At 39.2% G+C, this 27,890-nt stretch overlaps 1 long non-coding RNA gene across 1 annotated transcript; it reads left to right on the forward strand.

Annotated features, from left to right (window-relative positions):
- Window positions 1-27,583, forward strand: LOC116502720. Its single transcript, XR_004254583.1, has 3 exons — window positions 1-110; window positions 24,608-24,668; window positions 26,959-27,583. It is a non-coding gene; the product is annotated as an uncharacterized LOC116502720 (long non-coding RNA).
- The last annotated feature ends 307 nt before the right edge of the window (window positions 27,584-27,890 follow it).

A 27,890-nucleotide genomic window follows, 5' to 3' on the forward strand; every position in this document is an offset into this window, starting at 1 on the left:
AGGGCCTTCCTAACAACTTACCATCAGAAAATTCAGATGTTCTTTCTAACAATCCTCTCTGCAATGAAAATGAACGTGTGCCGAATCCCAAGATTTTATCCAAGCTGGCAGTGAGTAATTAGTTAATGCTTTAACTAAATTAACAGCACATACTTTACATAGAATTCTCTCTGTGTAAATGTTGTCTTCCTTTGGTTTTTCTGAGTTTTTTTCCCTAGTAAAGTTTTTACATCTAAAGATCTGGCTTCATTGCTTCAACAAGAAACTCATCATAAAACCTGCCTTGTGTGCAAGACAGAACAGTTGTGTGTTTACGAGCAGACACAGTCTTTGTTAAATTCTGTGTTTCTGAGCTTTGAGAAGGAAAACACAAAGCACTTTCTTTTCCATTTTCCCTACACCTGAATTAAAGGGAGAAGTGCTAAGAACTCTCTGGCTAGGTAGATTAGGAGGTTTAGCCTGACTGGGAGCAGCTTATCATAATGGTGAGGCTTAAATGATCTCTTGCAGAGTGCAAAACAGATCAACGTTCAGAAGTAGCATTTTTTAAAAAGTTGACTATAAGATCATATGCAAAACTGTTGCTTATGGGTAATCAGGGATATTGCTACAATATTAGCTTGGGGAGTCAGTCTATAATATATGACTCTAATGCAGTGATGGCAAACCTTTTTTTGCCTTGGGGGCCAAAAGCACATGCATTCCCAACTCCATAATTTAATGCGCCCCCACGCTGTGCCTCCTGCACATGCACGTGTAACCTCCCTGCTGCCCCGTGCATGTGCGCATGGCTTTCTTGAAACCTGGGGAAGGCGAAAACGCCCCCCTGCCCTGTGGAGGCCCTCTGGAGGTAAGAAACAGCCCATTTTCTGACTTCCAGTCAGACCAGAACACACATTTTTTGCTCTCCCCAGGCTCCAGAGCCTTTATAGGAGCTTTGGGAGGGCAAAAACGTCCTTCCCCACTCCCCTGGAGGCCAAAACCAGCCTGTTTTTTGATTTCTGGTGGGCCCAGAAGGCCTGAAAAACATCTGGCCAGCCCCCGCATGCAAACTGGAGCTAAGCTTATGTGCCCACCGATATGGTTCCACGTGCCACCTGTGTGCCATAGGTTCGCCATCACGGCTCTAATGAATGCAAACTGGGCATGTGAAATGGCTTTCAGATATTTTTTAGAAAGTAATGACTACATTTTAGAACTAACTACAGTTTTTGGTGTTTCTTCCTGAAAATGATGGAAACAAGCCATTTCCATATGGAACAGAATTATAATCTGGATGTAAGTAAGTAAGCAGGAAAAATATATATTTAAAGCTGTGGGTTGTCCATGGCTACTAGAGTGAGATCTCAAAAAAACAACACCACCAAGCCTCACATATCTCAGGAGACTTATAAAATATTTTTCTGCAGACTTGTGATTCTTTAAAGTTTTATGTTTCCACAATAAATTGGACAATGTTACTTAATCTTTAAAGTTAGAAGGCTGGGGGGTGGGGGGGGGGAGAGGAAGCAGAAACTCTGGCTCCGTCTGTAATTGTTGTCAGTCTAGATATTCATGGAATGATAAACACAATTGTTTAATATTGTGTTAAATGAGCTTGGTTTCCAAAAAAGGAACTCTTTTGTTCTGCCAAATTTTGCAGACTTAGTATCTTTGTTTTTAGGTTCAGCCTCCACTGTACATTTTAATCTGTTAGGAAAAAAATGTTCTCCTTAAATCCCAATTAAAAGTTCTTCAAAAGGATCTTGAACTCTCAGTGTACTTTGAAGGTGTCATTTTTCTATATTTCTGCTGGAAATGGTGTAGAATACCATAAAAGAAAATGAAAATGACTTGAGATTTGAGGCCTCATTTCAGAAAATAAAGGGCATTTAGCCAGTTTCTTTATCCCAGCATGATAGAAGACAGTTGTAAGACTTTGTAGGTGTGCTTCCAAAACAAAGAAAGTATCTTATGAGGGGAAATGCCAACATTATCAAGTAGAACCTATGATAGAAAATGTTTTGCTTACATTCATTGATTAGTGTTCATTCTTTTATGGTATTTGGAAAGTTTTACAGAGCGATGATGCCAAAGGGAAGAGGCAAGAATGGAAGAACAGAAATATTTGCAATATGACAGAGATTAAAAAGAAAGATATTCAAACTTTATAAATGTGGTCAGAGAGATAATTCTGCTTTCATTTGTGGTATTTAATTTCTAGGGTATTGAAGCCTTTCTTTTGTTAAATTCATACTATTGGTGGCAATTACAGACTAGTTTCTTGACCTGATTTATTATCAAAGACGTAATAAGATCTGCATTGTAGAATATGTGACAATTTGCAATACGCTGACAGTGTTTTTTAATTATAGAATTTACACTTTGATCTTTTCTAGCAATAGTAAGGGCATCTGTAATTCTCTGAATGTTCTTAAACTACAGAACAGTCCCTTTCATCCCTAACTAGTAGTGATGAAATCTGAAGTCTCTGGGATGGGGAAAAGCCAGTCTCCTGTCCTTCATTTTATATCCAGTTTTTTTTGCAGGAGTCTTTTCCTACATCCCAAATTTATGAAAAAAATCAGATCACAGCCTATATATCTTAACTTCCTATTGTCAAATATACATGTTAGAATAAATTAATCACAGTGTAGGAGAAAAATCTGAATGAATTGGAGCACCACTTTCTCCATTCCACTCAGGTGGGTCCAGAAGTCTTGAATGTCCTCTTCTGGATGAGACATGCATTGCCTCCAAGTTCAAGAACCATTTGACTTACAGAATTCTGACCTCCAGACATTGCTTAATCAGACAGTGACATGTTTATTTTGTGATTCCCTCTCTATATCTGGAAAGAATAGAGATATTGTAGTCAGGTTGTATTTGTCAGGCCAAAGGTTTGCAGCCTTTCCCTGTTGACCTCAATGAGTTGCCACTGAGGTTATTGACAAGGGTGTTGTGTGTACACAGGGGTTTTCTCCGGTCTTGTTTATGTGGAAATGTATTTTCAGGTCAAAGCCATCCGGCTGATCTGACCCAACATAATCCCTCCTTATCTGTAATAATAATAAAAAGCATGTAAGAGGCTGAGCCTAAATGAAGATAATATGAAATTTATGTGTGTAGGAAAGAGCTTTACGAGCTCCACAATTTGTTGGGATTGAACTTTTGATTTCTTCTCCTCTCCTCACCCTTTTTTCACAGTATCTGTTTCATTCTTGAGATCTTTAACATTTCACTGTCATGGCTTAACTTTTCTTCCTTTTTGTAGCTCCTTTAATTACAGTCCACATAATTAATGATTTATCTGCTTCAGTCCAATGTGGATTTTTTTTTCTTTGTTGACTAAAGCTTACATTACAACTAGACTAAACTTTAAAATTTGGGCTGCTGCAAATATGTAACTGACTTTCTTTGAACTGTGACTAGAAGACGGACATGAACCTTGGGAAAATCAGCTTTTTTCTCTTTCCAGGAGCAGTTTCAACAAGGATTGCATCAAAATCCACCCTGCAGCTTCCTAGAATGTTTCTTTCCCTGTAAATAAGTCTTTGATTGATGTTTTGGATTCTTTTTTTTTTTTTAAAAACCCTCATATTTAGATTCTGTAAAATGTTTATAGTTAGCAACAGCACTTATACACCACTTCACAATGCTTTATAGTGCACTTTCAGCAGTTTACAGAGTCTGCCTATTGCCCCCAACAATCTGGGTCCTCATTTTACCGACCTTGGAAGGATGGAAGGCTGAGTCAATCTTCAGCTGGTGAAAATCGAATCCCTGGCAGTCGGCAGCATTAGCCTGCAGTACTGCATTTTAACCACTGTGCCACCACAGCACCGCAGATTTTCTTTTGATGGTACCCTTGAGCTTATGAATTGGTACAAAATGGCAGAGAAAGCTCTACCACCCTTCAGCCTCCCTGGCTGCCCCTCCTGAAAAAGCTTCACAAGACACATTCCCTGTGGCTAGCTTTTTAAAGGGTTTAATGGGACACAGCGACGATGAGGGGTTCAAGGAGGTGCAAAGTGCTAATGAGATGATAAGACAAGAAAGACAGGATGTTTAGGTTCCTTAACCACAGAGAAGGAAATATAAGCATTTCACTCAGGAGAATTTTATTGAAATGTTCTCAGCCTTTAAAAAAAAATAAAGAAAGGAATTCTTGTTTATCAAACTGAATGAGACGGATTAATGCCAAAACTATTTTTGACAAAGTCTTTTTTTCAACCCACTAGAAAGTGATACAACTTAATCATAACAAAGAGGTGGGAATGGGACAACTTGCCACAGTCATCTTGCTGTAGCCAACTCACCATGATCAACTGACCATGGCCAACTCGCCACAGCCAACTCGCTGCGGGACAACCTGCTGTGGAACAATTTAACAATTCTATTTAATTATTTAAAATAAATAAAAATTATTTTAATTTTTGCCATTCACTTTTCATTCTGTTCCTCCTTTTGCATTTTTTCTTTAATGATTCTATTCCACCATTTCTTTGATATTAGTGTAACTCTTGTCCCACAGCAAGTTAGCCGTGGTGAGTTGTCGTGCAGTGAGTTGGCCATGGCAAATTGTCATAGACCCCAAAGAGACTCCTGTCAATTAGCAACTCCTGTCAATAAGACAGCTGCCTCAGGCTTTGCATAACATGTCAGAATCTCTCTGCAAACTGGATGGAGTTTTAACTCAGACAAAGTTTCAAGATTTTTTTTTAGATTTGAATAGGCTCCTTATTCAGAAGGCTTAAAGTACTCATTTTGCCTCTTAATTCTCTAAACATTTCAATGATGCAAAAAAGTGGGGTGGGGGCAGATATTTGGAGCATATCTGTCCTAGGCTGGGCATAGGGTGGTTCGATAACAGCCAATGTTCTCCTGCCCTAACTGTGCTGTGTAATGTCTCAATGCTTACATGCCCCTTTTTTTCTACATCAAATTCACTTCTCTTCTTTGATTTTCAATCATGGGAAATGTTGGCACCAACTTTGACCACTGTTAATACTAAGCAGATTTTCCACAAGGCTGCATCTTAAAGTTCAGATCTTGGTTAAAGAGGAATGTTCTTTAGCATTAAGAGCTGTTAAAATATTTCCTTTAACAAGGTTTAAGTGGGAGATTATATTCTCTCACAAGAGGCAAAGGGCCACATGCAAAATTTGGCTCCATGACTTTTCATGGCAGTTAAGAGAGAGGTTGTTTTCAACTTTCCATTAGAGGTGGTCAATCTTTGAACAATTCATGGCCCTTAGAAATCTTCCACCAGCAGCCTGCAAATGATCATTTTAAATAGGATGGAAGGGAAAATCTGTTAAATAGATGGCAGTAGTAATGTTAACTTTTAGAATTAGTTTGTGGATGTTGAATGTAAAATATATTTGCATATCAATAATGTTGTATTTAATTATTGATTTTACCCAGCCATGCATTTCTAAGTCTCTATGTAGCCTTTGTATGAGAAAAGTTGCTTTATGTTTTGGTAGCTACATGGCAACATGACTTCTGGGACTTGTCCCATATTTATAGTATTTATAGTAACAATAGGTTGCTTTTAATTATAAGAGAGATGGAGGTGGTGAAGATATTGTCAAGGTCATGCCAAGTTAGCAATAATATAATGCAGCTATCAACAAATTGATATACTGTATCTTGAATATCAAACAGTTAGGTATTTCCTTAGCCCTTTTGGCTGAGTTTCACTTTTCAAATGCTAGATTTTTTTATTTAGCTGTAGATGAGACCTCTCACTCATTGTTTGTTTCTTTAGAACAGAGTTCCTGGTTATATTGAATACTCTTAGCTAGTTCCATCATTGGAAATATAAGGATAGATAGATGATAGATAGATAGATAGATAGATAGATAGATAGATAGATAGATAGATAGATAGATAGGTAGGTAGGTAGGTAGGTAGGTAGGTAAACAGACAGACAGACAGACATATAGATACTGTAGATATACATGATAGATAGATAGATGATAGATAGATTCACTATATTGCCAAAAGTATTCGCTCACCCATCCAAATTAGATTAGATTAGATTAGATTAGATTAGAAGGTTTATTTATATGCCGCCCTTTTCCCTGGGGGGACTCAGGGCGGCTCACAATCCAAAGGAAGGGGGGAAAAACAGACTTTTACATATAAGACAATACATGATTAAAACACAACATTCATACCATTCGGGCGGGTTACAATCTTTAGCCCCAGGCCTGACGGGATAGCCAGATTCTAAGGGCTGTGCGGAAGGTCTGGAGGGTGGTGAGGGTACGAATCTCCATGGGGAGATCATTCCATTGGGTCAGAGCTACCACCGAGAAGGCTCTCCTCCGCGTGGTTGCCAGTCGGCATTGGCCAGCGGATGGAACTCGGAGGAGGCCTAATCGATGAGATCTAATCAAATAATCGGAATCAAGTATTCCAATCACTTCCATGGCCACAGGTGTATAAAATCAAGTACCTAGGCATGCAGACTGTTTTTACAAACATTTGTGAAAGAATGGGTCGCTCTCAGGAACTCAGTGAATTCCAGCATGGAACTGTGATAGGATGCCATCTGTGCAACAAATCCAGTAGTGAAATTTCCTCGGTTTGAATGGTCAAAAATTCCCATAAACACACTCCTAAAGCTTGTGGACAGCCTTCCCAGAACAGTTGAAGCTGTTATAGCTGCAAAAGCTGGACCGACGTCATATTGAACCCTATGGATTAGGAATGGGATGTCACTTACAGTAAGTTCATATGCGAGTATGATACTGTAGATATGCATGATAGATAGATATATAGATACATGATAGATAGACAGGCAGATACTGTAGATATACATGATAGATAGATAGATAGATAGATAGATAGATAGATAGATAGACAGACAGACAGACAGACAGACAGACAGACAGACAGACGATATACAAAATAAAATAAATAAGCAGTCCTTGCATATCTCTATCAAGTTGCATTCTCTACAGGTAATCCTGCTGATGAGCAGGATTTTTGTCTGTTTATCAGGCTCTTGGGAGGTCTTGATGTTGGGTATTGCAAAGTCTTTTTAGATTTTTAAGAATATGTTCCTGCCTCAAAATTGCAGACAGCCACATTGTCAATTTTCAGCCTTCATGGTAAGAGGAGGCTCTGGGGACCTAGGAAGCTTTATGTTTCTGAGGCTACAGTAGATCTGAGTTGATTTCAGTCCTCTTGATGAGTGGGTTCAATGGCTACCCATCTTCTTATCCCATACCATGTACTCATTCTTTTTTATGGCTAACTTGTGGGACATAGGGAGAATACTACTCCATGGAATGTTACTTGTTACTGCTTGAATGTAGAGAAGTGGCAAAGGTGCAAGGAAAGAAAGGGAGAAGTGAGGCACCCTAGAACTGGGCAGCCCCCTTCATGCTTGCACACAGCACTTTGCAGTTAATGATGCCAACCTCTAAGGGGACACCTTTTATGCTGTGATTGATGCAACAAATTGATCAAGAATTGAGTATGTTGCCAGGTTGGAAATGCTAAATGGCTTCTAGATGTTTTCGGCAATTTCTAGTAGATATGATTCCCCTGTCTAATAGGAATAGGACTTCAACAACTTCTGAGAGGTCACTGCTATCCTACATAGGTCACTGCCTTCCTACATAGGATCTGCTATGTAGAAAGTCAAAATGAACATGACAATTTTTTTTTTAATCTACAGGTCCAAAAGGCAAGTTGCTCTGACTTATACCTTAAGTCTTTCATGGTGTTTCTTTTTCCCTAAATCAAAATCAAAATCCATGCTTAAGGCAGAGAGGATCATCTTAATACAGAACATTGCCCCAGAACATAAGGTTTATGCTGCTGTTCATGTGTGTGATATTAGTCCTGGATTAAATTTGTTATTCCCTAGGGAATTGCCATCTGTCCTCTCATTGCCTACAGCTGACTCACTCCCTTCACAGAATCATCTTTGCTGCAGGCTTAAAGGCATATGTGCAGCTCTCCAAAATGTGTTGGGTGGCTTAAATCAGCCTCTGGCCAAACTCCAAAATCTATGATATCACAGCTCCATAATTCCCAGCTAGTATACGCCAGCTGGGGATTATGTTAGTTTTTGTCAAAGACATCAGGAAGGTGTACCAGGTTAAGTAAGGCTAACATTCCCAGTAATACAACAGCAAAACATGTAATATATAAGTAAAACCAACAGGGCCTTTCAAAACTGCCAGAGCCCTAGAGAGAAAAGGAGTTTATAAATTGAGTACAAACCCCATTCCTTACTAGCACTGATGAGGCAGGTAGATAATGAAAGTAGAATAGAAATTCACATTTTTCCCGGTTCTGTGGGCGTGGCTTGGTGGGGGGGGCTGTGACTGAGAGGGTGTGGCCAACTTGATGTCACTAATGGCCATACCTACTCAGTCACATGACACCCCCCACCAAGCCACGCCCAAAGAATCCGGTAGGGAAAATAATTGAATTTCTATTCTATTTCTACTTCTACTTATTGGCCTGATCTGTCAAAGGCCTCCTGCTCTCCTTTCGCCACATGACATGTCCTTACCTTCCTCACATGGCTTGCCTTCTCTGGCAGCCAGCTATGGCTGAGCCATGGCTGTTGGGCTCCCCACCAGCCCACCTCTCGCCCCCCCTTGTCATGAGATGCCTGCAGCTGCAGCCTCTTTTTCCAATGCGCCCGGAGGTGCTTCTTGCGCTGACAGATGCGGTGGCTGCAGGCTTCTTGCAGTAAAGAGCCGCTCTGCTTCTTGAACGTGCCGCCACCCTGTTCCATGAGCCAGACGCACACACGCACACCATTGCCTGTTGTGCTGCTTTGCTCATACTTGCCTGGGCAACTCCCTCAATGTCTGCAAGAAAACATCCCAGCTCAGGGAGCATCAAGGACACCTCAGAAAAGGAGCCATTTTGGCTTGGTACCTAAAAGTAAAAGTAAAAATCTTTTGGCACCAGAAAATGATAAAGGAAACCTTTTCTCATAAATGAGATGTAGCTCTTTTCTATCTAAGATAACTAGTGACTGCACTTCACCATCTTGGCAACTGGCAGGTTCTGAAAGAAGAATGATCTTCAGTTGCTCTGTGTGTACAGTAACATAGTCTGCAATCCTCTGACTTTGGGGATGGCATCCCAAGGGACATTTCATCAGATTTTTCTTTATTTGTGTCATCTGGAGAGTTTCAGCTTCAGAATCCTGTTGTGTCAAATTCCATTGGAGGAGTTGAGCAAAACATTAGTTTGAAAAACCCTAGTACAGTGATGGCGAACCTTTTAGGCACTGAGTGCCGAAAAGGGAGCGCTCACAGAAGAGGAGCTGCCCAGGGTGCATGCGCACGCCCAAAAGGAACTTCTGGTTTCTGGTGCACTAGCTATTCTTCCAGGTTTCAGGCGTGCTTGTGTGCATAACAATCTGCTGGCCAGAGCACATGCTCACTCAGGCAAACAAGCTCTTCCAGTTTCCGGCACTGGCGCATGCACGACAGGCAGCTGATCATTGTGTGCACATGCACTCCAGAAACCTGGAAGAGGAATGGGTGACACCGCGCATGCCAGGAGACATGGATCTGCGTGCCATTTGGGGCATGCATGCCATAGAGTCACCATCACAGCCCTAGTAGATTCTGGATCCCTTGCCATTGTCTCCAACCTGGGACAATGTTTATACCTGTTTTGATTCAATGAGACAAATGAAGAGTTTAGAATTTTTCAAAAACCAATTCAGACTAGAGCTATGCCATAGATGCTTGCTTTCTACCATAATAAACAGTGATGTGTTCCTTGGACCTTCAAAGCATGTATTCAAGTTTTAGTGTATCAGCTATATATGCCAACCTTAGCTGAAAGCTATCATTTTGAAAGCCTCAATTATTTGGTGTTTTTCATGACATTCCAAAAATAGAGCAAATTATGCCCTCCACGCATAAATTGATCGAGCATTTTACAACTATCAAACTGCTGTGTGGAACAATAGAGTGACTAGCTCATAAATTTTCACTAAGTTAGGAAAATTTCCAGGAGTTGAATACAACTGTTGAAAATGTATTCATTTGTTTTATCAATTTGTATAGTTATCCATTTCAATAAGTGACTCTGGGCAGCAGACAATATTGAAATAAGATTAAAAACAATTACAACCAGAAATACAAAAATTAAAATACATAGCAACGGAGGAAGATATTAGAATTGACAGTTGCTAACATAGCCAGGAGACAGAACTCTTCACACACCTGGGGCCCCAGGCCCAGGCCCAGATTCCAGTATTTAGGGACTTACAAAAGGCCAGGTGGGTGGGGACCAACCTAATCTCCAGGGGGAGGTGATTCCATAGGGCAGGCACCACATCAGAAAAGGCAGATCTCCTACGTAGGAGGAGACATGTAGACACTGGCTAATGGGATCCATTGCTGATGGGATTTGGAGCATCCCATCCTATCAGAATGGATCAGATAGGAAGAAACAACTAGGGAGAGACTGGTGCTAAGCCATGAACAGTTTTAAAGGTGATAACCAGCATTCAGAAGCACACTACAACCAACAGAACTCACAAAGTAATGGTGTAACATATATCAAGTAAACAGCACCATTGATGATCCATATTGCCACATTTTGCATCAGTTAAAGTTTCTGAATGTTCTTCAGGTAGCCCCATGTACAGAGCATTGCATGGTCCAGATGGAATATCACAAGGGCAGAGGTAGCAAAATGCAAGGCCTTCCAGTCTAAGAATGGGCACAATTGGTTCACAACTCAAAGGTGTGCAAAGACCCTCTTACCCATGGCCATCTGTTTTGTTTGAAAGGAAGCTGTTACTCTAGGAGTAGTAGTACATTGCTCACTGGCAGTAAGGCAGTGCCACCCAGCTAGAACCAAAGACACAACATCCTTGATACCAGAAGGCCCAAAGCCACTCATCCTTGCTTGGGTTGAGTCAAAGCCTGTTGCACTCCATGCAAAATATTTACACATTAATTATAATTCAAATTTTATTTTTGTACATACGAGGCTCTGCCCCTTTCTGTGGAGGAGTATGAAGATAACCATGCAGAAAAGACACAACAGGCATTAAGAAAATATGAATTCATCCCATAAAAATAGGAAGATTTTATTTAATTTAGGAGAGAGGTAAAGAGAAATGTAGGCCCTTCAAAATTATGTTGTTAATCGGGCTTCCTGGGAGGAGCTTGCTGGTGGTGGCAGCAAAAAATCAGCTGCCTCCGAATTCCTGGCTACGTACCTGTTTAGAGGATCTTCCATCTGACGTCTTATCAGGTTTTCTTATCCTTCAGGCAAGAAGGAAAGAAGAAACTGTTTTGCTGGCAAATGCTCTTCGATTTTTGCAGCTTTTGTGCTTGCAAGGAAAGGGGGGCTAGCCCAAGGCAGAACGGCTGTCCGTGCTGGGAACTTCAAACTGCCTGTGCAGGAACAAAGTAAGTCTCCCCCACTCTGCTCAAAGTTTTGTTTGATTTAATCTTATCACGAGCTGAATCCGTTTATTGCGTGGACAATAATTGTTTATCAACATTTTAGCTTCTTTTCTTTTTCTCCTCCGAAAAATTATTTACTCAGAGGCTTCTAAAATGGCGCCGAGCAGGCTGGTTTCTCCGGTAATAACGAACACTTTTTGCTAAATCCTCACAAGAATTCAAAACAAAAGAGATTGCTTATCATTTGTTTTGGTTTCACAATAGAAGAATTTTACTCCTTCATTAACCTTGCTTATTTGGAAGTTAAATGGTGATGAATCTGCTGAATGGTCTTGTTACAATGTTTACTCACTGAAAGTTTTGCCAAGCCTTAAACTTCAAAATAAAAGCCTCTTTACTTAAAGCCGCATATTCAGGCAATAGAGTTTTATTAACTGCAGGCAGATAAATTTTGAAATGGCCTCAAAACCAAATATTAACTTGAAGTCGTCACCCTCTACTTCCAGGGGCACATCCTCAGTGCCTGGCACAAAGCTGCAGCCTCTGCTTCCTACACCCCCTGCTGGGGATGTGTTAACGAAAGAATTTTTCCTGAGTAATCTAAGCGAGGCTCTTAATGCACAGACAATTAAAATGGAAGATAAGTTTAGAGATAATAGAGAGGTGGTAAAGCAGGAGAGAAAAGAGGAAATAAAAGAAATGAAAGAAGAAATTAAAAGTGAAATAAAAGGACTTAAACAGGAGCTGTATGAGAAATTTGATGCTAAGGTTGATAAAATTAGAGACGACATGCTGAGTCTTGTAACTGTATTAACAGAACATATTTCTGGAGTGGAAGATACTCTAGAGGTTCTTAATGATGCCAATGCTAACTTGACAGTGAAAACAGAGGTGGTGGAACAAAAAGTGGAAAATGCTGAAAAAGAAATTATTATGATACAGTACCGACAAATGGAGTTCGCATTAAGAGTAAGGGGGCTGCGTGAGGAGAAACAGGAGAACCTGAAACAGATCCTATCGGAAGCTTTTGACCGCCTGATGGGAAGACCAAGGACCAATCAAGACTGGCAAATTGACAAAGCTTACCGCGTTAACTCCTGGCTGGCAAAGCAGAAGCAGCTTCCTCGAGACATCGTTATATACTTTACTACAAGAGAGTTTAGAAATATGGTACTGCAAGCATCTTATAACACTAAGCTTCAAATTGGCGGTCAAGACCTGGTTGTTTGAAAGAGATACCACCTCAAATGTTAAGAGCCAGGAGAGACTACGCTTTTTTGGTCGAAGAACTCAGAAATCGTCAGATACAGTATAGATGGGATGCACCATTTGGCATCATATTTACATTTGATAAGCAAAGATACCGCCTCAACTCTGTATGGAAAGCCCGAGATTTTTATTATAATATATTGAAGGCCGGACACCCTGCACCATCTGGACCTAGAGAAAGACCACAAGAAGGACAGGATAGACAGCAAACTACACAACTACCAGATAAGATGGAGCATCTCTCTTCTCTAGAAGTGCAAGGTGCTATGGAACCAAGACCTAGCCGCATGACTACTAGACGTATGGAGAAACAAGCTAAAAAGCAACAGCATCAACAATCATCGGCCATCGATCAAGGATCTACAACAACAAATCTGGAAGCAATGGGAGAAGCTAGACCTAAGGTTAAACAGGCCGTGCAGGAAGCTCTAAAAATGCTTCAACCAACCAAAGATGACAACTAAGATTTTAACATGGAATGTCAACGGACTGAACTCTCCACAGAAGAGGAAGAAAATATTTCATTATCTCAAACAGTTTAAGAACGATGTAATTTGTTTGCAAGAAACTCATATCAAGTCAACTGATCAAAAATATTTGATCAACTCAAAACTTGGTCAACATTTTGCAGCTTCTGCTATGGAAAAGAAGAATGGTATAGTTGTATACTTAAGAAAAGATATGAAAGCTGAATTAATAGAAGCAGATCCCTTCGGAAGATATATATTCGGAAGAGCCAAGGTGGCGCAGTGGTTAAATGCAGCACTGCAGGCTACTGCTAGATCAGCAGGTCAGCGGTTCAAATCTCACCAGCTCAGGGTTGACTCAGCCTTCCATCCTTCCGAGGTGGGTAAAATGAGGACCCAGATTGTTGGGGGCAATATGCTGACTCTCTGTAAACCGCTTAGAGAGGCCTGAAAGGCCTATGAAGCGGTATATAAGTCTACTGCTATTGCTATTGCTATATTGCTTTAGACTTAATCTTAGAAGGGAAAAAGACATTACTTTTGGGAATTTATGCTCCCAATCAACAGCAAGATAGATTCTATAGAAATCTTCATGCTAAATTAGTACAGTGGGACTATAGTTCCTGTATACTATTGGGTGACTGGAATGGAGTGATAGACACTAAGAGAGATAAGAAGATTTCCCGCCTAAATACCAAGATGCGAGCAAAGTTACCCAAATCTTTCTTTGACATTATGGATGATTTTGAATTGAGAGATATTTGGCGAGAAAGAAATGCAGAGGAATGTGACTTCACTTTCTTCTCGGACAGGCATCAATCCCTCTCAAGGATTGATTTTATTCTAACCACTAATGATTTGCTTTCTAGGGTCAAGAAAACAAAGATTGCAGCTAGGATCCTTTCGGACCATAACCCAGTTTGGATGGAGTTGGGAAGGGTAGTGCAGGCAAGAAGGTCTTGGAGATTGAATGAAAACTTATTTAGATATGAAAAGTATATTAATGATTGTAAAAAATTACTATCTGAATATTTTGTTTTGAATATGAATAAGGGTACATCGATGGAATTTGTATGGGACGCAAGCAAAGCGTATATGAGAGGAGTTTTGATGAATATAAATAAAACACATAGAAATAAGCAAGGGTTAAAACGAACAGAACTGGAAGAGGAAATTAAGAGAAAAGAGCTCGAGTTAACAATGAACCCAGACGATACAAAGGTTAAGGAAGCTATTAACATATTAAAATCTCAATTTGACATGTTGATCTCTGACCAGGTGGCTACTAATCTATTATATGCAAAACACAATACTTTTTGTAATGCAAACAAACCTGGCAGATGGTTAGCTTATCAGATTAGGAAAAAAAGGAAAACTCGAAATATATCTAAACTGATTTACAGAGGGAAGGAGGTGTTTCAACAGGAAGAGATTCAAAAGGCTTTCGGGGAATTTTTTACAGAACTATATAAAGGGGATAAAATTAATGGTTTAGACATAGACAAATATTTAGACAAAGAGAAAATACCTTCAGTTAGAGAAGAACACAGGCAAAAACTGAATCAACCAATAACCTCGGGGGAAATCCTGCAGGTAATTAAGCAATTAAAGTCAGGGAAAGCACCAGGTACAGATGGCTTGACAGCAGTTTACTATAAAAACTTACAGTTAGAAATGGTAGAACCTCTTAGAGAATTATTTAATATGATTCAAACGGAAGGTAAAGTCCCTCCATCTTGGAAGACAGCGTTTATATCTTTGATACCCAAAGAAGATCAAGATACTACTCAACCCAAAAATTATAGACCTATTTCATTACTGAATGTAGATTATAAAATTTTTACTAAAATATTAGCAAATAGGTTAATGTTGGTCACTCAACAATTGATACATACGGACCAAACAGGTTTTATACAAGGGAGACAGATGAAAAGTAATGTTAGATTAATTATTAATGCATTAGAATATTTGGGAAAGAACAACCAGATCCCTGCTGCGTTTATATTTTTGGATGCTGAGAAGGCCTTTGATCGAGTTAACTGGCAATTTCTGTTGAAGATATTGCAAAAAATGCAGATAGGAGATAATTTTTTACAGTCAATTAAAGCAATATACCAACAGCAAACAGCACAAATCATAGTCAATGGAAGTTTAACAGACTCTTTTCAAATTGGAAAAGGTACAAGACAGGGCTGTCCTTTGTCCCCATTATTGTTTATTATAACTTTGGAAGTATTGTTGAATAAAATACGGGGCTTGGATGGTTTAAAAGGGATCAAGATTAGGCAGCAAGAATATAGAGTCCGCGCTTTTGCGGATGATTTGGTCATAATATTGGAACAACCGCAGGAATCCAGTATGGTTTTAATGAATATGATTAATCAATATGGTCAAGTGTCGGGCTTTAAAATAAACTTAGGAAAAACCAAAATATTAGCTATAAATATGAATATTAAACAAAAGGAAGAATTAGGATTGATGCTAGGATGTGAGGTAGTTAAAAAAGTCAAATATCTTGGAGTTAACATTTTAACTTCAAATGGGAAATTATATAAGCATAATTATGAACCACTTTGGCATAGCATACAGACAGAGATGAAAAAATGGGAGAAATTGCACTTATCTTTGCTGAGTAGGATAGCGGCAGTGAAAATGAACATTTTACCAAAATTTTTATTTCTCTTCCAAATGTTACCTATACTTAAAAAAGATGCGAACCTTTTAGAATGGCAGAAGGGTATCAATAAATTTGTGTGGGCAGGAAAGAAGCTGAGGGTAAAGATGAAAATAATGCAAGATGTACGTGAGAGAGGAGGATTGAAGCTACCTAATTTAAAACTATATTATGATGCAGTGGCATTATCTGTAATTAGTGATTGGATTCACTTAACCAATGATAGAATATTGAACATTGAGGGACACGATCTGGTATTTGGTTGGCATGCTTACCTGTTATTCAACAAAAAATTGGATAAGAACTTTAAAAGTCATATTTTAAGAAATGCTTTATTGCGGGTCTGGAAGAAATACCAATATAAATTAAATGACAAGTTACCCATGTGGGCAATTCCTAGACACGCAATTGAAAATATGAAAACAGCACAAAAACAGCACAGAATTACCTACAGACAGCTTCTTACCTCGGAAAGGGGGGTATTACAATTAAAATCTTTAGAGGTATTAAAAGAGGAGAAGGTAGTTCAAACATGGTTCCAGTATGGGCAATTACAGGCTAGGTGGAAAATAGATCAAAAAATTGGTTTTATTCAAGTTGAGGATAATCTGTTTAAACAAATAAGAGATCAAAGCTTAATGCATATAAAGAGGATATATAATGTATTAATACAGATGGATTCGGAAACAGAATTAGTTAAAGATTGTATGATAAAATGGGCTCAAAATATTGAGGAACCAATAATGTTGGATACATGGGAAAGAATCTGGGTAAGAAATGTGAAATTTACACAAGCTCAAAATCTGAGAGAAAATTTTTACAAGATGTTCTATAGATGGCATTTAGATCCTAAAAAGTTGGCTTCTATGTATCCGAATGTACAGCCTAAATGTTGGAGGTGTGGTTCTCTCGATGCTACATATTATCATATATGGTGGACCTGCCAAAAGGTTAAGGCATTTTGGATAAAAATATGGTGGGTCATGCAAAATGTTTTTAAAAGAAGGATAAAGTTTAGTCCTCAGTTATTTTTACTAGGTATATGTACTGACTTTACAGTGGTAGAGACCAATTTGACTCTGCACCTGATAACTGCAGCAAGACTGTTGGTGGCGCAATATTGGAAGAAGGAAGACTTGCCTACAATCCAAGAATGGACATTGAAAGTAACAAACTTAGCCGAGATGGCTAAAATATCGGCATATCTCAAAGATCATTCAAATGAGATATATAAACAAGACTGGAAAAAATGGATTGACTATATACAAAATAAATACGGGACTAAGAAATTCCAGTTAGCCTATGCTTAAGATCAGAAATGATTTAAACTGTCAAAAGTCAGTTCAGTAAGAAGAAGCTAAGGTCAATCTAGAATGTCATTAATTTCTTTATTTCTTTTTTCTCAATAGATTTTAGACTGTGTTAGTTAAAAATCCATACCGTGTACGGGTTCTGGGAAGTCGGGGGGGGGGGAAGGAGGAGGGGGGGTGGGGGGGGTGGAGGGAGGGAGGGGCACATACAACAAAAAAAATGTACTTCAATGTTTTAATGATTGACAAATGATGACATATTTGTGTTTTTTTTTAAAGAAAAATAAAAAAGTTCTGTTTAAAAAAAAAAAAATTATGTTGTTAATAAAATATTATATTTCTTGCCTGTTATCAGATTGGGTTTACTTTGAAGAGCTGGCAATTTCAAACATGCATGTGTCATCACAACACAACACACCTATGAAAGGGAAAGATCTTATGTTATGATGGTGTGATGTTGCTTACATCATTTGAGCCCTGCTCCCTGTGGATGCCTCTGCCGTGGGCATATTTGGGCATGTCCCATTGCTGATATCTAAACCGATATCATGTGCTGGTCTGTAAGGTGGGAACTGATCTTTGTAACTGCAACAATTTAGATCTCAGATTCTTGAATGCTCAACATGACTTGAACAACTCTCCAATGCTTTGCTGCCTGTCATTCCCAGCGGAGCCTTGTTGAATAATGTAAAAACTCATTAGCTAATATGTTCATCTGCATAATTTCATCTTGAAGAGGCTCCTTCCTCTATTCAGTATGTGATTAGTACCTATTCCTCTGTGGTCATATGTTCATCACTGAGTGTGAATGAAGGTGACTGGAGTATTCACTTAACATCTCAATGGGGATTTCACAGTGGTTCACAGCAGTTATAATACTATTTTGTACTAATATCAAGTACAGGGGGAATGGGAAGGCCTGCATATTAGATTCTCTCTCAGCCATTAAGGTTACTGGCTGGATCCAGAAAATATGCTAGATTAAATAGGAATGAGAAGTTTAGTTCAGTATTATAAGGGAACCAAGTCATGGTTCCCTTATAATACTGGCTATTTATGGGAGTTCTGTTGTCACCTACCTTAATTCACTTATGCTTTTTAATTATATTTTTCCACATGTTTTCTTCCAGGAGAAGAAAAGCTAGCTAGAAGTAGAGTTCTACTGTGAAAGACAAGTTAGCAAGTTTCTTTCTTCCTTTCCAGGAAGTGTCAAGAAAGAACAAATTTCTCTGCAAAGTATCCAGCACTATTCTAAGGGTCCTGAGCCTCCAGTCAGTTTGTTTATTTATATCAAATTTCTACACTGCCTGTCTCACCTAAGAGACTCCGGGTGACTTGGAAAAAACATAATAAAATAATATAAAAAACAAGAATAAAATGTTTTAAATTTAAATAAGATTAACATTTACAAGTTAAAAGTAAGAAATCAAAATTAAAAGATGAACAAGAGTAAAAGATTAATGAAGAGGAGGGGGTGCCCTTAGCCATCCTCCATAAATTATTGGCAGTTAGTCATACATGTGTGTGTGTGTGTGTGTGTGTGTGTGTGACTAATATTAGTGTATGACTAATATGTGTGTGTGTGTGTGTCTGTCTGTCTGTGTGTGTCTGTGTTATCTTTATCTTAAAAGCTATATGTTGGTTGGTTGCTCTTCCCCATGTTACTTTGAAATCAAAGAATTTCTCTAGCCCTTGTTCTTTATCTTCCATACTCAAGTAAGGTTTCAGTAACCTCTTTGTCTGCCTTCCCCATCACTTTGTAATAATTCAACTGACCTAGACTAGCTGCCTATTCATGCAAATCTTCTGTCCCATTTTTATAATTAAAATACCTGAATACTATGCAAACATTCCTGTGCTGTCTTGGAAGGAGTGACAAAAAAGAATCATTGTTCATTTTTGTTCTTTTTGTTCTTCTTTGTTCTTTTTAACAAAGATAGGATTTGTGTATCCAAAATGCTTACTCTGACTTTTGTTAGGAAAAAAAAACCATTAATAAACAGCAAAAATCTGACCATTCAATATTGGAGAGTTTCAGCTTGGGATGACCACAACAAGCCAGCAAGCAGAGTATCAATTTCACATGAAAAGAGACAAGCCTTATAATAAAAGCCACAAGTTAGCCACCAACCATAATAACCTCACATATCTCTTTCTTCCGCTCTACCTTTTATGTAGACTAACCTTTCCTATCTCTTTTTCAGCACTTTCAATGTATTAGATTACAACTTCCATAGTTCCCAGTCAGCAGTGTCAGTGGCAAGATTGAATTATAGTTCTCAGCAGCCCATATCACCAAGGTGTATGGTGAAGGATTCCATGACTACCGTTTAGCAACACTAGGAGTCAAAGATTGGTCAGTCTGTGTAAATCTAGGAGTTATAATAAGAGCCAATTGAACACATACCATCTATCTTTTAACTTAGTCTTAAATTGCATTATTCTGTTCTTTAAAAAAAAACCAACCTAAATCCATGCTAGAGAAATCTCATTAAGTTCTCTTTGAGCTGACAAATTGTTGTTTTATGGTCATCATTAGCTTTGCTAAAATATCTCTCAGCATTCTGCATTTTTTTTTTGTCATGGAGCCCAGCTGCAGGAGGTTAAGCTACTTATTGACTGTCAAGTTATTGAATGATCTAAGGGTAATGAAAGGTTCAGTCCTGGGACCTTAGGGACAGAGAGATGAATTATTGCTGAAATAGAAAAGGTGAGAATAAGAACTGAATGTTCAAAATGTTTCAAGATATACTGCATTGCTAACTATACAGATCAGTATCAGCATTGCCATTCTGTTCACATGTAATTAAATTATTTAATTGTCCTGGCAAGTTAAAAGAAAAATGATGTTTTAGTAACGTTCAGAGTGATTTTTATCACTTTGTTGTCAATGTTCAGACCAGTTTGTAAGCTACAAAGCAGCATATTCCCAGCATCATAAAATCATACAGAGTAAATTATCTGTATGCTCAGGGAATCACTGCTTTATTTTTTTCCTATTAAGAGAGAGATGGGAAATTGGGAGCACTTAAAGCAAATTAAATGACTAAGACGTAAACTCTCTTGACACCTCATTCTGATGTTGTAATGTTCCATTTCCCTATTCCATATTTTTGGCCTCTGGCAATGGTTGTGGAACAAATAAACAGCAAGAGGATGACATTAAGACATGGGAAGATAGCGTCTCAATAAATGTTAAGAATTGTTTGTCAATGGAGCCAATTACACAGAGAAGTGGTGGACCCCCGTGGCACGACAAAACCGCGCTTGATTAAAGCGCGCCCGATTAAACCGCATCGCTGATGTCATCAACAGGGCAACAACAGCGAGCGCGGAGAAAGAAGGGCGCTTTAAATAGCACTTTGAAAGCAAGCCGATTCAAGTTAAGGTAAGGGTTAGGTTTAGGGTTAGGTTAAGAGTTAGGGTTAGGTTTAGGGTTAGGCTAAGGGTTAGGATTAGGTTTAGCGTTAGGTTAAGGGTTAGGTTTAGGGTTAGGTTAAGGGTTAGGTTTAGGGTTAGGTTTAGGATTAGGTTTAGGGGGGTTAGGTTTAGGTGTTAATTTTAGGTTTAGCGTTAGGATTGCGTGAAAAGGAACAGGAGAATTTGAAACAGACCTTTTTTGAGGCTTTCAGACGTTCGGTGGGAAGTCCGGGATTTAACTTTGATTAGGAGATTCAAAAAATTTATCGCCAGAACTCGTGTGTAGCAAAACAACGACAGCTTCCGAGGGACATAATTATATATTTCACCACAAGAGAATCCAGAAATGCGATAATACAGAAGTTCTACAATAACAGGCTGCGAATCGATGGACAGGACTTGATTGTTTTTAAAGAAATACCATCTCAAATATTAAGAGCAAGGAGAGACTACACTTTCTTAACTGAAAAACTCAGAGATTCTCAGATACAATATAAATGGGAAGTGCCATCTGGTATCACAGTCACATTTTAGAACCAAAAATATCGTCTCAATTCTGTTTGCGAAGCCCGAGATTTTTACTACAAAACTCTGAAGGCGGGACTTCCTGATCCACCCGGACTTGGAGAAAGACAAGGAGAAGGAGAAGATAAGCAGCGGGACACGTGGCTACAAGGCGGAGGGTGTTGCTTTCCCTTTCCGGAAGGGCAGAAGAGTAAAGAATAAAGATCCAGCTATGCCTTTAAAATACTTCTTAAATTTTTAATTTGAATAAAATTTCAGGACTCCTGTCTGGTATAAAATGACAAAGCTGTATACCGATGAAGAGATATTGAGACTGAAAGAAGCGGTGCTGAATTTGGACATATATTGTATGGGACTTATATAAGACTTGTTTGAATCTTAATTTAAACTGCGCATGATCTATTCTTTGGGGCGAGGAGAGCGGAGATCGTAGTTTTCTTGGATTGTGGTTTGGGATGAATGGAGTCGGGTGGCGTGGGGTAGATGGAAGGGTAGTGAAAGTTCAATTAGATTACCTTGATCCAGAATGTAAGCTGATTTTTGTATAAATTGTTATTTAAATACAAGGTTAAGAAAGATTATCTGGAGAGTCTACACGAGGGTGGAGTAAATATGAGAGGAGCAATGGATGAGGATAAAATATATATGTGGACACGGGTAAAGGCAGGATGGGAGGTATAAAATTTATATGCGGAAGCGGGTAAAGACATTGTTTAAGATTTTAAAAATAATGAGAAGCTGAGTTTAATGTTAGAGAGTATATTGACTTCTCTTTCTTGGGGGGGGGTTTCCCCCCTTTTTTTCTTTTTATTATTCTTTTCTTTTTTGTTCTCTATTTTTTTTTTTTTATTATTTTGTAACTTCTAATCTATTTGGTTTCAATATACTCCAGACTTTGCTTGATAAAGAACGATGCCGGGAATGGGACCTGGGAAGTTGGAAGGGGGTCAGGGAGGGGGGTTCAGGGGGTGGGTGGGGGGGAGGGTGGAAGTATAGACTCAATTTTCAGAACAATGAATGCACTTGGATACTGTTGCTTTTTTTTTCTTTTTTTCTTTTCTTCTTTCTTTTCCTTTTATTTTCCTTTTGTTTTAGTACAAAACAAATAGACCAATGAATACTAGAAATACACCGAAGCGAGGTGTAGAGGGAAAGAAGAGGGGGGAATTAAGAGGGAGTGAGAAGGGAATGTAAGGAGGGTGAGATGGTGGGAAGGGGAGAAAGGAATGGCTGAGGGGGAGGGGAAGTAGAAGAGGGGATTGTTGGAAGGGAGAAATGAAAGTTGGAGGGGTAGAAGGAAGGGTGTATGTAGGATAGAAGTGTTATGAGTTGTTTATTGCTTCTTTTTTTTAACTGCACAGTATTTAAGTGATTGTATAAAGGAAAAGGAAAATGTAATAAAAGATTAATCTTGAATTTTAGGTTTAGCGTTTACAGCGTGCTTTTTTCTCTGCGCTGTTGTCGCGCTGTGATGATGTCATCTACGCGGTTTCGTCGAGCACCCTTTAGTCGAACACGGTTTTGTGGTGGAACCATGGACCCCATATCATTGAATGGATACAAGTAGAGTCTCCATCTTTTGGGGATGCTTATTTTGGATTCATGCAGAAGGTGCAGGCTGACCCCATTCCCATATTCAAAGTTTGGGATTCTATAAATACCACATACTAAGGATGGGTCAATCAGAATTTGCAATGGTTCTTAGCGCTCATTTTACTAGGGAAAGTGAATTGGACAGAAAGTAAGAGATTAAATATGGACATGCATGTTTAAAAATCAATCATTTAAAGAAGATTTGAGAAATGATAATAATGGAGAACACTGTGAACAAATTAGGCACAAGCCATTTTGGACAACGAAGGAGGACATCTCAGTGTTAACATTCCTTCCGTGAAATAATTATGAAACGTATAGCTTTATTTTGCTTTACTCTAGCACTTTTTAGATACAATAGATTTTATTATATACCCCAACTAGCATAAGCATAGTGTCTGGCAATTATAATAGTTGAAAATAAAAACATCTGAAGGAGATAAGGTCAGGAAATGCAAGGCTATTTCAAAAAGTATTTCAAACTAAAATGTGTTAAAGAGTATATATCATCCACATGTTAAATCACCACAACATTGTTATGTCATAGCTGGATGTCCTATATTTGAGGAAACAATCGGTAATGCAGAGCCAACCAAACATTTGTTTCTTGATTTTATTAATCTACATATAACACATAACATAAATATTGTCAAAGTACTGTTCATTTCTTGCACAAAAAATGAGCTACTTTATAATGTTACATAGTCTAAAAGAGGATGAAGTTTTTCCTTTCTTTTCCTTTTCCTTTATCATTCTTGTATGTTTTTATTGTGCTTTTTATCTACAGCAAATAATAAAAGTATTGAAAATAAAATTAAAAAACGCAATGCCGTCCTTGGAGAGACGAAGCAAGGAGATAGCAATTTTGTGTGCAAGAATGAAATATGTGAGGCAGACAGTCTTGTTATGAAAAAAATATGCACGGAAGAAGTCAACTTTCTACAGAATTTGTTTTTAATTTTACAAATATTGCTTTCCACCGACAAATGTCAGCAGGGTTCTCCAAGACATTCCCAATGTGAAAGTCTTGTGATTTAATTCTACTGCTGATGCAAAGTATCTCTTCTTATACAGTGTAGAGAAAGTTGCTGGATGGGAGAATGCTGGGAACTAAAAGAAAAATTGTAGTAAAGTATAACTGGGATGGATTGAAACACATAAATAAGGGAGTTTAAGTCCAGATGACTGTATCATGCATGCAGTTTCAGGGTACTGTCTAAAAGACTAAAGCCAGATGAAGAGCATGCACAGTATTACATAAACATAATGTTTGGGAAGCTACCCTCAGGGGCTGGCAAGCAACTAATGCCCCAAAATTATTAAGAAACTTGGTATTCCATTGGCAACCATAGTGGAAAGTTCAGTTACATTACAAATTTTCTATTTATCCATCTATCTGATATATATCACAGCTTTTATTCAGAAGCTCAGAGTGGGGTCCACAGCATTCTGTTCTCCCATTTTTCCTTGCAACAACCATGCCCATGCCATGCAATCACAACTCAAAACGGTTCACAGTAAAATTGATGAAATACAATAACACCAATAATGAGTGAAAGCCACTGAAAAATCTATGAATTTAAAAGGGGGTGGGGACCCAAGGAAAATAAAGAATAAAGTCTGGTCAAGAGAGAGATATCTCTAAGAGGAGTCATGGATGTGCTTGAAATGTTGGTACCCAAACACAGATGTTTGCTTGTATGTTCCGAGAATGTGTTTTTCTTCCTGGGTAATGCAGATGTTGGCCTTCCTGGGTAAACCAGAGAGAAATGACTAGATGATCTAAATCTGCTTTATTGTAAAGCTACATTAACAGAATCTTGTAAGTGAAAAAGTCCAGATTTCCTGTCCACTATTTTTAATTGCTAGACTCCATTAGGTTGAGTTTTTCCTAAGTCTCTTTCTTTCATTATTGAATGATTGCAGGATTCTATCTCTCTTGTTTGCTAGGCAGCATCTCCACTCCCCCTTCCTCAAGGTTATCCATGCATTCAGGGGTGAAATCCAGCAGGTATTTGTATTTTTTGTATTTTATTAAATTTATATGCCGCCCTTTTCGCTGGGGGGACTCAGGGTGGCTTACAACTTAAAAAGGGAAGGGGGAGAAACAAACTTTAGACATATAGAACAATACAATTTTAAGAACACAACATTCATACCATTCGGGCGGGTTACAATCTTAGTCCCAGGCCTGACGGGATAGCCAGGTTTTAAGTGCTATGCGGAAGGTCTGGAGGGTGGTGAGGGTACGAATCTCCACGGGGAGATCGTTCCATAGGGTCGGAGCTGCTACCGAGAAGGCTCTCCTCCGCGTGGTCGCCAGTCGGCACTGGCCAGCAGATGGAACTCGGAGGAGGCCTAATCGGTGAGATCTGATAGGTCGCGTGGAGGTAATCGGCAGTAGGTGTCTCAAGTACCCAGATCCACTACCATGGAGGGCTTTATGGGTGGCAAGTAGCACCTTGAAGCGTATCCGGAGATCGACAGGTAGCCAGTGCAGCTCGCAGGTTCTGACATGTTCTGGAGAACCGGTAGCGGAAATTTTTAGTAGTTCAGAGAACCGGCAAATGCCACCTCTGGCTGACCCCAGAGTGGGGTGGGAATGGAGATTTTGCAGTATCATTCCCCTGTCACGCCCACCAAGCTACACCCATCAAGCCACACCATACCCACCAAGTCAAGCCCATAGAACCGGTAGTAAAAAAAATTGAATTTCACCACTGTATGTATTCCATTACTATGTTACAGTGATGAAAAAGGGAAAATTAAGGATTAAAAAGCTAGGAAGTGTGAGATTGCAAAAGGAGCATTAGGACAAACCTTGATTATTCTCAGCAAGGACATTACATGAATAAGACTTGTGACTATCATTTCCAGCACAGTTGAGCAAATGCAATGTGCAGACTCATTTAGAAATTAAATTATCTCCATCCCTTTTGGTATTCTAAAAAGTCCTTAAGACCAGGCTATGTGGTCGAGTCCGGGGTTCCCAGGTACCTGCTCAGATGGCTCCACAGTTGAAGCGACTATTTTTTTCCTCCCTCTCCTATAATGTGTATTTTTGCATTTATAAAATGTATGAATAAGTTATTTTATGTTGCACATTTTTTTGTTTATGCTGTGTTATTTTTGATTCTTGAGTCATCTTTGGTGCGGTATATAAATTTGATAGATAATTAAGTAAATAACTGCCTACTTGGAATAAGCAAATGAAATGACACATTGTCATTTAAATCCCATACAGAGAAATTCCCTTCCAAGCTACCAAGATGAGAGTCTAAGACCGCCTATTTAATTCTATCAAACCTGTGCTAGATGTGGGGAGCACAGGAATAGGAACCTCAAGAGAATTAATGGTGAGATGGAGATTCTCAGTCATGCAGGTCATGGTTGTCCCAAAGGTGCTTTTTTCAAGAGGCAACTGGACTTTCTGGTTTCTCTTTGAAGATGTTTCCCTTCTCATCCAAGCAGCTTCTTCAGCTCTGACAGGAAAGCGGGGAATGGAAGGATTTATACTCCTTGCAGACAGCTGGTCATTTGCATATTCTTTTAGCATCATCTTTTAGCATCATTGAAGTACTTGGAGGCTTGTCTGTGCCCTCAGGGTCACCCAAGTAGTGCTCCTCCTTCCTGTAGCTTGCAATTTTTTCCCCTGGAAACCCATTCCTACTCCCACACCATTCAAAGAGTGTTCATCCCAAATTGTATAGCTAAAAAGTCTGTAGAGATTCTCAGTCATCCAGGTCATGGTTGTCCCAAAGGTGCTTTTTCAGGAGGCAACTATTTTCTGCAGAGAAGCCTGCAAATGCTTCGACGATCCTCTTAAAGGATGCAAATGACCAGCTATCTGCAAGGATATAAATCCTTCCATTCCCCACTATCATGTCAAAGCAGAAGAAGCTTCTTGGATGAGAAGCAAAACATCTTCAAAGAAAGTCCAGTTGCCTCTTGAAAAAAAGCACCTTTGGGATGGGGTTGCTCACAAAGAGAGATTCTGGTATTTGCTATGCTCCCTCTAGTAGAAAGGCCCCTCATTAGTTGCAGAAGAAGCCCATTTGTATGGCAACGTCTGGCACTTGCATAAGAGAAGAAGTAACACCATCTTGGTTAGGAATATTAAAGAAGAGGCCTTCTATCTACCTCGTTCATTGAGTTCTACATGGTACCAAGCTCTGAATGGGACATTCTGATCCTGTTTCTGCATCACAGCGTTTTGTCATCATTGCTTCTTTTATTATTCTTCACCTTCCCTGAAATATAAGATCGGATCTGCTTATGAATACTCTTTTTTTTTTGCACAGGTTCCTGCTGGGAAAAGCTAGATGCTAGAAGTCATGGAAAGATACGAAGCCAGGAAATCAAAGGCTAATTAGCTCAGCACAATAAATCCAGCAAGAAGCTGGCACAGGCTAAAGCGTTCCATCTCCTCCTTTCACTTCTCTTCAAATCCTTCGGCCCTCTTTTCTTTATAGCCAGACATTCTGGCTATTCCTTCCTGCTGAGACAGGTGGAATGAACAAAGACGTAGTAGCCATTCTTCCCTGCCCAGGCGGTTGAAATGAATGAAAATTATTTATGGAACTTATGCAATGGAATTGCTGACTCCCTTGGCAAAAGCTGAGCCTCACATAAGCATCCTGAGTATTTCAAGTTCGTAGCAGGGAAGACGGTCATTCTGCCAGGCTACAGGATGCCTAGAATTGGGCATGGACGCTAGGAAAGGAAGCCGAAGCAAATCACTGAGAGGGACATGCTTTGGTATAAGCATCACCTTACCTATGATGTAGATATGCGGCTGATTTGTACCTGCTCAGTGTCCTATTGAGATGTGAACGTCAAGTGGAAAATGTCAAGACCCCTACTTTCTGTTTGTATATAAGAAACTGTTCTGACCTAGGCTTCCCAAGAGCATGAAGCAAACTTCTTGTCCTGACAAAAAACCCTTTAATTAATTTGCTGTGAATTCTGCTCATTCACATCCAGCAAAGTATTTCGAGGGAGGATTTACAGTCACAGACCTTATCTGGCTTGGAGAGCTGACAGGCCGATATCTGCAAAACTTGGCAAGGAGACTCGGAGAGTCATAAACCAATTAAGCGAATTGTCTCCTGCAAACTCCACTCCCCTTTCACTCCCCTTTTATTTCCTCTGGAAGGGGCCATTCATCGTTCCCCTGGGGCCTTACTCCCAAGTTGACCCCTCTTCTTTAGCTGTTCTTTTCATCTGGCAACTC

The sequence above is a fragment of the Thamnophis elegans genome, chromosome 2, assembly GCF_009769535.1.
Source record: "Thamnophis elegans isolate rThaEle1 chromosome 2, rThaEle1.pri, whole genome shotgun sequence".
Classification (NCBI taxonomy): Eukaryota; Metazoa; Chordata; class Lepidosauria; order Squamata; family Colubridae; genus Thamnophis; species Thamnophis elegans.